At 38.0% G+C, this 11,550-nt stretch overlaps 1 pseudogene; it reads right to left on the bottom strand.

Moving 5' to 3' along the window:
- Positions 318-877, bottom strand: Rps27a-ps15 (ribosomal protein S27a, pseudogene 15; annotated as a pseudogene).

An 11,550-nucleotide genomic window follows, 5' to 3' on the forward strand; every position in this document is an offset into this window, starting at 1 on the left:
TTCTTATTTACATTTCAATTGTTATTCCCTTTCCCGGTTTCTGGGCCAACATCTCCCTAAATCCCGTTCTTTAATAATGAGTTACAACTTGAACAATTATTCCCTGGAAAAGGGGAAAAATAAGAACATGAACAAGTTAGGTATATAATTCACTTCAAGCTTTCTGTAACTTTCTGCTTCTTACTGGGAACAAGTTTATAGCTTGTAGTTGGCAATATCATTTTGAAAGGAAATGATTTTAGCATGAATATTTGCCAACAATTTTTTGTATTAAAATATGACAAGCTCTTCAAATAATATATCAAATTTCTTTTTTTTCAGTTCCTCCTTTTTATTAACTCATACACAACTCCTTGTCTTTTGGTTTGTTGAAGCAATAAGTTGGAGAACACTTGCCAGAGTAATGTCTTTTAAAGTGGCTACCCATGAAAACTCCAGCACCACACTCACCAGAAGGATATTCCCAACAAAGTCGACTGATTTTGCCATTTTCATCCACCTCATAGTATTCTGCACAGCCAACTTAACCTTCTCATGCTTATTCTTCTTGGGGATGGTGTAAGACTTCATCGTCCTTTTCTCAGCATCACCAAGAAGTCTCAGCACGAGATGGAGAGTGGACTCCTTTTGGATGTTGTAGTCAGACAAAGTACGGCCATCTTCCAGCTGCTTACCAACAAAGAAAACCCCTGCTGATCAGGAGGAATTCCTTCCTCATCCTGGATGTTGACCTTTCCGTTTTCTATAGTGTCCGAGGGGTCAATCTCAAGTGTGATGGTCTTCCTGTAAGTGTCTTCACAAAAGTCTTCATCCTGGCAGTGACTCCACCTACAATGGCTCATCAGAAAGGAAGATCCAAGCATGGTTGATGGTCTCCCAGACTACTAGTTTCTAGATAGGTAAATGTTTTCTTAAGCCTGGGCATCTACTTCTTCACAAGAGGTAATCTGTCTATCCATTTCCTTCCTTCCTCCCTTCCTTCCTTCCTTCCTTCCTTCCTTCTTCCTTTCTTTCTTTTTTTCTTTCTGTTTGTTTATTAATTCTACAGAATGAATACTGTAGAGATCACTGCTCCCTCCCAGTGGTCTCTTTACAGAGTCTCTCCTCTCATGTTCTCTCCTTTCTCCTTTGAGAGGGTAGGTATATCCTGGCAATTCCTCTACCCTGGAACATCACGTCTCTGCAGAGCTAGGTGCATCCTTTCCTACTGAAGCCAGACAAGGTAGCCCAGTTTGGTAACATACTCTACAGACAGCTTTAGAGACAGCCCTACTGCATTGGTTGGGGGACCCACATGGAGACTGAGCTACAAATCTACTACATCCATGTCAGAGGGCCTCGGTCCAGCTCATATATGTTCCTTGTTTGGTGGTTCAGTCTCTGACAGCTAAAAGAAGTCCAGATTGGTTCATTTGTGGTTGTCCTGTGGACTTCTATCCCTTTCAGGGCCCTCAGTCCTTCCTCCAACTCTTCTTCCTTAAGAGTCCTCAAACTCCATCCAATGTTTGGTTGTGGTTTTCTCTATCTGAGTCAGCTCCTGGGAGAAGGCTCTCAGAGGATAGATAGACTAGGCTCTTGTTTGGAAGCATAACAGAATATCACCAGTAGTGTTAGAGATTGGTGCTTGCCCATGGGATAGGTCTCAAGATGGAATAGTTATTGGTTGACCAGTCCCTGAATTTCTGCTCCACTGTTGCCCCGCTTTTCTTGCAGATGAGACATATTTTGGGTCAAAATTGTGGGTTGGTGTCCTTATTTCTCTGCTAGGGTCCTGCCTGGTTATAGGAAATGTCATTATTAGGTTCTATGTTCCCACTGCTATGTGTCTTATCTAAGGTCACCAGCTTTGACTTCTTGGAGCCTCCCCAATCCCAAGTATCTGGCATGTTTTCAAGATGCTGCCAACTCTTTACCCCTGCTTCTTTTGGTCTGTGGAGTTTATCATGGATATTCTGTACTTTTTGGCTAATATCCCCTTATCAGTGAGTAATTAACATGCATGTTCTTTTAGGTCTAACTTCTCTTAGAATGATGATATTTTCTAGTACCATCAATTTGCCTACAAAATTCATGATGCCCGTGTTTTTAATCTCTGAATACTACTACATTATATATAAAAGAATTTTCTGTATCCATTCCTCAGCTGAGGGACATCTGGGGAGTTTCCAGTTTCAGGCTATTAGAAATAAAACTACTATGAACATAGCAGAGAACATTAGTAGGGTTTGCTGAAGGAGGTGGAGTCAGGAGGATCAGGAATTAGAGATGACTTCCTCCTCCTCCTCTTCCTCCTCCCCTCCTCCTCCTCTTCTTCCTCTTCTATGCTTTTTGAAGAAAGTCCATAATTAACTAGTCATATTCTGATAATTAACAACTGTGTAATTAATAACAATCTTTATTGAACATTGGTCATACAACCTGGAGAAATGGAGATTGTTTATAATTTATTCAAGGTGAAATATAATATGTAATAAAAATAAATGCAAAATAATGGTTTATCATTTGCTTGGTCATATACATATACATATACATATACATCATATACATCATATACATCATATACATCATATACATATACATATACATATACATACATAAAATCATTGGATCTCCTGGAACCAGCATTTCAGACAGTTATAAACTTACATGTCATTTCTAGGAACTACATATATTTATATAAGAACAGAGACAGAGTATTGGATCATATAGAACCAGAGTTACAGATAGTTATAAACTGCTGTGTGGCTGCTGAGAATTGCGATTTGGTCTCATATAAGAGTAGTCATGTAGCTATCTTTCAGGTGATGTAATTGATTTCATATTATAGATAGGTGAGTTGAAGGTGTACTGACTTATGCTTAAGGCCATCTACATTATACACTTTTCTTCCAAGGCACCAGTGCCATTGCAGAAGAGAACACAAAAGACTGGAAGCACCAAAGATAATCATTTTTGTACATGACTGGACAGTAGCCATGTATATGGATTCACAGTGTCTGTGACAGAATGTACGAGACCTATAGGGAAAGCAGGTTGTGTCTGGAACTTGGAGAAATTGGAAAGGTAAATATGATCAATAAATGCATTATAAGAAATTCTCAGAGAACTAATGGAAATGAGAAAATAAATGAAGCTGAATTTGCAACCCCTGCATCAAGGTATCTTAGGACGAATTCCAAAGACATTCTTCTCCATGAAGTCTAACCTCAGCAATGAGGCCCTCCTCATTTGAGTGGCTTGGAAGGTAATGTTTCAAGTGGGTGCCACCATGAATGACATAATACATGTTCTCAAAGTGAATGTCCTATGAATTAGTTTGTTATCCAAATAGAAGGGTCTGTTATTAGTTCATTGAGAAGACATCATTTTTTAAAAGATTTATTTATTTATTTTATGCATATAAGCACACTGTAGCTGTCTTCAGACACACCAGAATAGGGCATCGGATCCCATTACAGATGGTTGTGAGCCAGCATGTGGTTGCTGGGAATTGAACTCAGGACCTCTGGAAGAGCAGTCAGAGCTCTTAACCGCTGAGCCATCTCTCCAGCCCAAGAAGACATCATTTTTATCAGATCCTCACTTAATTTGATCAATACTAATGCTGTCTTTAGTACCTTACAATACAGGTTTACTAAGGAAATATAGGTATGAAAAATGGTCATCACCCGTCTGAATTTGGGGGAGTTTTAATGGATATGCTAGTTACTCCTTAGAAATTTTAAGCATAACAGGTATGCTTGCATAGAGGCCAATGGCTAAGCCCCACCATTCTTGTATTCCGTAGTATATTTTAAATAAAATGAAATAAATATATAAGAAAACACTTAAAATTCTGTAAAATTGTGTCAAAATAAAACAATGTGTATAATGAGATGAAGTCCTTTAGCAATATGTCCTTTGATGTGTGTTTGCTGTAAAATTGTGCCTGTCATAAAGAGGATGTTAGGATTCACAAGTTCTCACCATACACATTCAAAGCATGGAGACTTCTGGCAGAGTTACAATATACTCCTCCTGCCTCCTGCTACTTTCTACACAAAGGCCGGGTAATCTTCTGTTTTTCAGTCTTCTGTGTTTATGAGACATTTTAACCTGCAGATGTTCAGAATGGCAGGTCTTATCTGTGAGACATGCTATAACTTTGACAGACATAAAAACCATTGACATGAAATTTAATGCTGCAACTTTTTGAAGAAAGATTCCTGGTGGTAATTATACACAGCATGGGTATTAGAGTCAGGCCAACCAAAATTGGGTCCTTGAACTCCGGTTTAATAGCTGAAGGATTTGATGCCCGAATGCTACCTCCCTGATGCTTGTAATAGGACCCTGTCTTGCAGGTTGATGGGAAAATTTAAGAAACATTTTATATATAACATGCAGGAAACAAGCTCTGACACACTGTAACCATTTGATGAATAATCTTCCTTATTATTATTTCCAGCAGCAATAAGAAAGTCACAGTTTCCCTAAGAAACTTGAAGGCCCACATTTACATTGCACAGACTTTAATATCTATTTCATTCCCACAGTGGGAGCAGACATACAGAAACTCAATTCTCATCCTTGGTATCCTATTTATTTTCAGTATTCAACAGAGGAAAGGAGTAAATGAAATGAGAAGTCTTTTGCCAAGGGAGCTAGCCTTCTTCAGAGTCTGTCCTTACTCTAAAATGAGAAAGCAGCCACTTTTCAGGGCTACTATAAACAATTAAATAGCCATCCATTGCGGGCCCCCAGGAATTTCAATTCTCCTCTGCTGTTTCCACAGTCCACCGGCTCTGGGGAAATCCAAAGTCATAACAAATGTGTCTCCTATACCTCAGAGGCCACAGAGGTATTTGCATTTTATAAGGAGTAATATTTTCCTTTTCAGGTTCTCTCCAAGGTGCTTTATATCCTGCTGCACAGCACAAAGAGTACGGTTCCCAAACTCAGTGACTGAAAATAAACAAATATATAACTATTTTAAAATGTCTAGGGCTCAATAGATAGTGTTGTAAATAAATATGCATTATTATAGCAATTTAAATAGTTTTGCAACATTTAATGCTACTATAACACACCTGCAACAAACAGATCCAATTATACCTGAAAGTCACATATATAAAAATGGACGGTATAGCAACTATGCTATTCATCTTTGTAAAACCAAATTGTCGGATGATTTTTTTCCCTAGAAAACAAATCAAAAAGCATTTCAAAATTCAATTTATAAATGACAAACCCTCTCACATAAATGTTGCCTAACAATTTCACAAATTGTGTTCTTAATGAAAAATTTGTATTGTCGTAAACAAATACGGTAAGAAAGTAATTTAACTCAAATCAATTTTTTTTTTGTCTAAACATTGAACCTGTCAGGGAGCAAAAGACTTTCTTTTCCTCACTCTTTGCCTGACTGACATTCCCATTACAAAATATAGATCACCAAGAAGGAGGTATGCTCCTTCAATATAAGTTTTAAATGACATAGGAACTTGCAGAAATGAAGACAAGAAAGTCGCAGGGAAAACTGTGGGCTTTTACATAAAGCAGAGGGAAGATTTCTGGAGGACAAAAAGGTGTGATCTAAAGTAAAAAAAAAAAAAAAACTAAGATGACCTGAGCATGTTCTTCTTGGTGGTCTTTGACATTTCTGCCCTTAGTGTAGACAGGACAGCTATCATATGAAGGTCAGGGTCGAGCATATAGTTGTGGCCTTTCTGCTTCTGCCGATTTCTCAAATGCCACACTACAATACTTTGCGATATTATGTCTGAACTCTGGCAAGACTCTGATGATATGATCTGCCTATACTTTTTAAAGCTTTGACATTTTCTATATCATAGAACTTCTTGCCACATCTCTCAATAATGAGAAATATCTGCTGAAACTTTATGTAAATTAATTACATTAAATGCTTAATAAAGAAACCAAAAAAGGTAATGTGGTCTTCAGAATTATATTTTCATATGGTTTTGCATCAGCTCCACACACCCAAATCTCTTCAACTCACTTCATACTATGAAACTTTGACCATTGCTGGTTTGTAGTGCTATCCTTTTTATATGTGGATTACAGAATTTAATGATAAATGCATCCTCCAAGTGATTTTTCAGAAAGTCATTGGATACCTATTACAGAAAGATTGACTCAAGCATTTTTGTACCTTTTCTCAGTATTAAAAATTAAAAATGTATCTTTAAAACTGAACTGACAAGTCAATGAAATTCCATTTTTAAGAGATTGTTTCTGAAGATTTGACCATTTGCCATAAGAGAAACCAATCTAACAACCTTACACATGAAAGCCAGTTGTTCGGACTGCTGTGATGGGTTTTAGCCCACATCTTCCCCACAAGCGTCATCCGCTATGGTGCTCTTGGGAAATAATGGAGCTTTTAGGAGGATAGCAGGTGATAGACAAAGGATGTTAGGTTACATCAGGCTATGCACTTGAAGAAGATATTGAGATGTTAGTTTCTTTTCTATCTCATTGTGTTCTGGTTATCAGTATGTGAACCAGTAGAAATCTCTCAGGGAGAAAACCAAAACAAGTTTCTCTCCCCTTTAAGTTTATTGATTTTAGGTGCATATGACAGTGGTGGGGAACTGAAAATACAACTATAACATATAATAATGCATATACACAAATAATACATATACATATTATAACATATATACATATGTATATATGTATGTGTACATATGTATATATATGTCTGTATATATAGATATATATGTGTATATATGTATACACACATTATACATTCAACTCTTCGTGCTGTGAACTAGGATACAAATCACCTTGGAGAGAACCTGCAAAAGAAAATTTACTCATATTGTGAAATTCAAATACCTCTGAGGCCTCCCAGGTATATAAGATGCATTTGTTATGACTTTGGATTTCCCCAGCATCCGTGTCCAGTGGCAACAACAGAGGACATAAAATGACAATAGTGGAGACTGGAAAATGATAGTTGAGCATTAGTAATTTCTTCAAGTTCATGGATAAGAAAGGACACAGAATTATGTGGTAAGGCAGTGCTGAGCCTCAAGAGTTCCTAGCTGGGACATTGAGCTTTGCTTCAGCAGAAGCAACGGTACCTTAATACATACCTGACTGGGAAACACAAACACTTCTACAAGTGTTATGGTTTTCAGACAGTCAATAAAATCCCAACTATCTTCTCTAAAGAGATCTGCATTCTTCAAAACTGAGAAACTCTTACACATTTTGTAATATGTGTCTCTTGTGATATCTGTGTCACAGATATGATGACAAAAGATGAATCAACCACTTTAAAACTCATAAGGCTTGCACCTATATTTTAGTTAATTTTACGTCGGACAAAAGGATTGGCTCAACCTAAAAAATAAGCGTATAATTGTGTAAGGACAATTCCCCACAGCTAAAGAGCCACCTTGTGACTATGTAAAATCCATCAAATCGTTACTAAGCAAGCCTCAGTGGATATTGCTTAACATACAAATTACTGTTCCTGCTTTGTGAAGAGAGCATTATATCCTTAACCAACTTTCATTGTGTCTACTCATCCTCAGCCCTGATAAACATCATTCAATTCTCCTCTTCTGTGAATGCAATTCACTCTCCTCTGGCCTAGTTATAGCTGTCATTGTACTTCTTTATACACAGTAAATATAATTACAATTTGATGATATCCTAAATAAAAGTCCAAAGAGAACAAAATTTGATTTTAAGATTGTTTAGGAATGCATTTCCTTCCTGAAATTTCAAATACTTTTTTCTTCTATTTGTGCTGCAGAAATGGCATTAATGGTTATTTCCTTTGGGTTTATCATTTTTATATTCCTTCTAAATGGTGCATTTGCCTGACACTGCTTTTGAACAATAACATAATTAAACATAGTTAATGACTTCTTTTGCTTGATTCTCTACTTTTGGTTACTGTTTTTTTTTTTCTACTGCCGTACTTAAGCATTGACCAAAAGCAACTTGGGGAGAAATGGTTTATTTCAGTTTACAGGGTGTAGTGAATCACTGAATCAAATTGGGACACAACAAGATAGAAACCTAGAGACAAGAACTCCTTACTGGCTTGCTCAGTTACTATTCTTATACAGCCCAGGTAAACTTGCTCCAAAGGGGCATCATCCACAGTGGGCTTGCCCCTGTGCATCAATTAGCAATTAAGAAAATACTCACAGGTCAATGCGGTGGAGGTAAGTTTTAGGTTCCCTCTCTTCTGAAGACTTTAATTTATGTCAAGTTGACAAAAAATAACCAACACAGACAGTATGGAAGAAAATAAAACCTTAGAGTGGAGACACAATGGAATTATAATTTGGCTATGGAGTCGAATGATTTTACAACAGCAATCTCTAATAATTCTGAGTTCACAATGTAATAATCCCCTGAGTTGTAACACAATTTGTTCATTTTTTTCTTTTTCTTTTTTTTACTGTATATTTTTTATTTATTTAATTTTCAAATATTATTCCCTTTCCTGGTTTCCCATCCATAAAACCCCTATCCCATCCACCCCTTCTTTTATGAGAGTGTTCCCCCACCCATTGACCTTCTGCCTCCCGGCCCTGACATTCCCCTGGACCCTGTGGGGTTCAACCTTGGTAGGACCAAGGGTTTCTCCTCCCTCTGGTCCCCAACAAGGCCATCTTCTGCTACATATGCAGCTGGAGCCATGGGTCTGTCCATGTGTATTCTTTGGATGGTGGTTTAGTCCCTGGGAGCTCTGGTTGGTTGATATTATTATTCTTATGGGATTGCAAATCCCTTCAACTCCTTCAATCTTTTCTCTAACTCCTCCAATTGGGATGCCGTTTTCAGTTCAATGGTTGGCTGTGAGAGTCTGCCTCTGTAATTATTATGCTCTGGTAGAGCCTCTCAGGAGACAGCTATATTAGGTTCCTGTCATCATGCACTTCTTGGTATCAGCAATATTGTCTGGGTTTGGTGGCTGTATGTATATGGGCTGGATCCGCAGGTGGGGTAGTATCTTAAAGGCTATTCCTTTAGACCCTGCTCTGAAATTTGTCTCCATTTCTCTTCCTATGAGTATTTTTTGCTCCCCCTTCTAAGAAGGATTGAAGCATCTGCACTTTTGGTTGTCCTTCTTCTTGAGCTTCATGAGGTCCGTGGATCGTATCTTGGATAATCCAAGCTTTTGGGCTAATATCCACTTATCAATGAGTGCATACCATGTGCGTTTGTTATTTGTTTTGTTTCTTTTTTTTGTGTGTGTGATTGCTGTGATTGGGTTACCTCACTCAGGATGATATTTTCTAGTTCCATCCATTTGCCTATGAATTTCATGAAGTCATTTTTATAATAGCTAGGTAGTACTCCATTGTGTAAATGTACCACATTTTCTGTATCTATTCCTCTGTTGAAGGGCATCTGGGTTCTTTCGAGCTTCTAGCTACTATAATTAAGGCTTCCATGAACATAATGGAGCATGTGTCCTTGTTATATGTTAGAGCATCATTTGGGTATGTGCCCAGGAGTGGTATAGCAATGTCCTCAGGTAGTACTATGTCCAATTTTCTGAGGAACCTCCAGACTGATTTTCAGAGTACCTGTACCAGCTTGCAATCCCATCATTCTTAAGGCACTATCCTGACCTTTAAATGCAGCAAATGAGCCCAAACCTGGAAAAATAGCAATGAGTCCAGCAGTCCACCTTAGTTCTTAACTAAAGCACTAACTGTGCTTTTTGGCCTCTTTAATTCTGCTTCTTGCCAGGTGAGTATGACAACGAGAATGTGGTTTGGGTACATGAAAGGCAAAGGACTATTTGGCTTGGAGCTTATATGTGATTTGCAGAAGTTCTCCATGCAGCCACTGACTAGCAATAAAGACCAATTTTTTAATTTTTAATTATTTTATTTTTGCTTTAGGAATATCCACGTGGTGGCTTTGTTGGGCTTACCTCATAATATCTAGAGGTGCCAGCAAGTATCCCAGAAATTGAGATGCTGGGACACTGTGCTTCTCAGATTCCTTTTGTGAAAATAGAGAAGAAAACAATCAGTTCGTCCTGAGGCATGTTCGTCCTGAGACATGAACTTTATCTACTTCTTCTGCTCTTGAAGCTCCTGATGCCTCCATCTTAAACAAGAAATTACAGAAAGTCACCTGAATCTGTTGCAGCCAAAGTTTACCCAAATCTAGCAAAGGTCTTGCATGTTGATTGAAAATGACAAGGTGTCTATAGGCTGCCAAGCTCAGGAGAGGTAAAAAGGATGAATAGGATCTTAAAGGAACTTTAGATAAATAATCCTACATGCTGTTATAAATTGAACCAGTTCCATGTCATTTACCCCTTAAGGCCTAATACACCTATATCAGAAAAACGTAACTCCATCCTGAGGGATCTTCATGGAAACGGTGTATGCTTAATGTCACAAAGATACCTTCTCAGTAGTTGTCTTATGCAGATTCCTGAGGCCATAAACAACAGGAATTGTGGTCAAATGTGTTTGTTGTCCCCAGACACAACCCTACTTTGCTTATACTAACATTTTAACTAAGTGTACATCTTCCGAATTGTTTGCAGAGAAGGAGAACCCACTCCTTTGTGTCCTCAGCTATGTTACATGACAGGTGTTCATTCATAATGGAGAAAATGGTAGGGCCAACCTAAATCTAGATTCTGTGTTTCCCAGTTTATGGAGACCATCCTCATCTCGGTACCTTCCCCCACTGTTGGGGGAATTTTTCATGGGTTCTAAAGCAGTTGAAAGTTCAGTCCTAATTGTGGTGGGGGAAAAACCTTAAGAAACTCAGTGCGTGTTCAAGGAGACAAAGACCTGTTCCATCTGGAAAATACTTTTCCCTTTCTGGAAGCTCAGCAGTTCTTCTGAAATGCTGAGAACTGGATTTATTCTTCATGAAACTGGAAGGTCTCAGGATAATAGTAGGAGACACTTGTTGCTTCTATGCCAACCAGTCAAGAATAATTAGATAAAGTTTATCTATATTCAAAAATAACCTTAGTGAAAGTGAAAAGAGATACCAAGAATATGACAACTATTACCAATCCTGTTCCCCTGGTCTCACTGGTTAAGTACTTTACTTATGGCCATTGGTGGGTCATTAATCTTTTGCTCCTAGCTCTCCTGATAAGAGCCTACTTGCTCAACTGCTTACTTAAGTATATAAAACAAAGACTAAATTATATTAAGCTGTTAGTTCTAAAAGTACAATATAACCCCCAGCCCAAGCACTGGTAAATGTAATAGGCCTTCAGACGTTAGCACAAATGATACCATGTTAGAAGCACCATTATGACCTTAAAACCCCAGCATGGAGGCACCAACGCCTGTGAAAGCAGGACACAGACCCTATCCATCAAACACCTAGTCCATAGTTCTAGGAAAATCCAAAAATGTACTAATCTTCTCTTTGACTTCTATAGTTCTTCAGAAGTGTGACAGCTAGAATATGTCTTTTGTACGTAAAAGATAATGAGACCGTATTCTTGGGGTTGCATGATTTGGGCAAGTTCTTGTGTTGCTGCTGGCTGGCAATAAAGACTATTTTTTCTAGCTCTAAGAATATCTG

The sequence above is a fragment of the Rattus norvegicus genome, chromosome 16 (assembly GCF_036323735.1).
Source record: "Rattus norvegicus strain BN/NHsdMcwi chromosome 16, GRCr8, whole genome shotgun sequence".
Taxonomy (NCBI): Eukaryota; Metazoa; Chordata; class Mammalia; order Rodentia; family Muridae; genus Rattus; species Rattus norvegicus.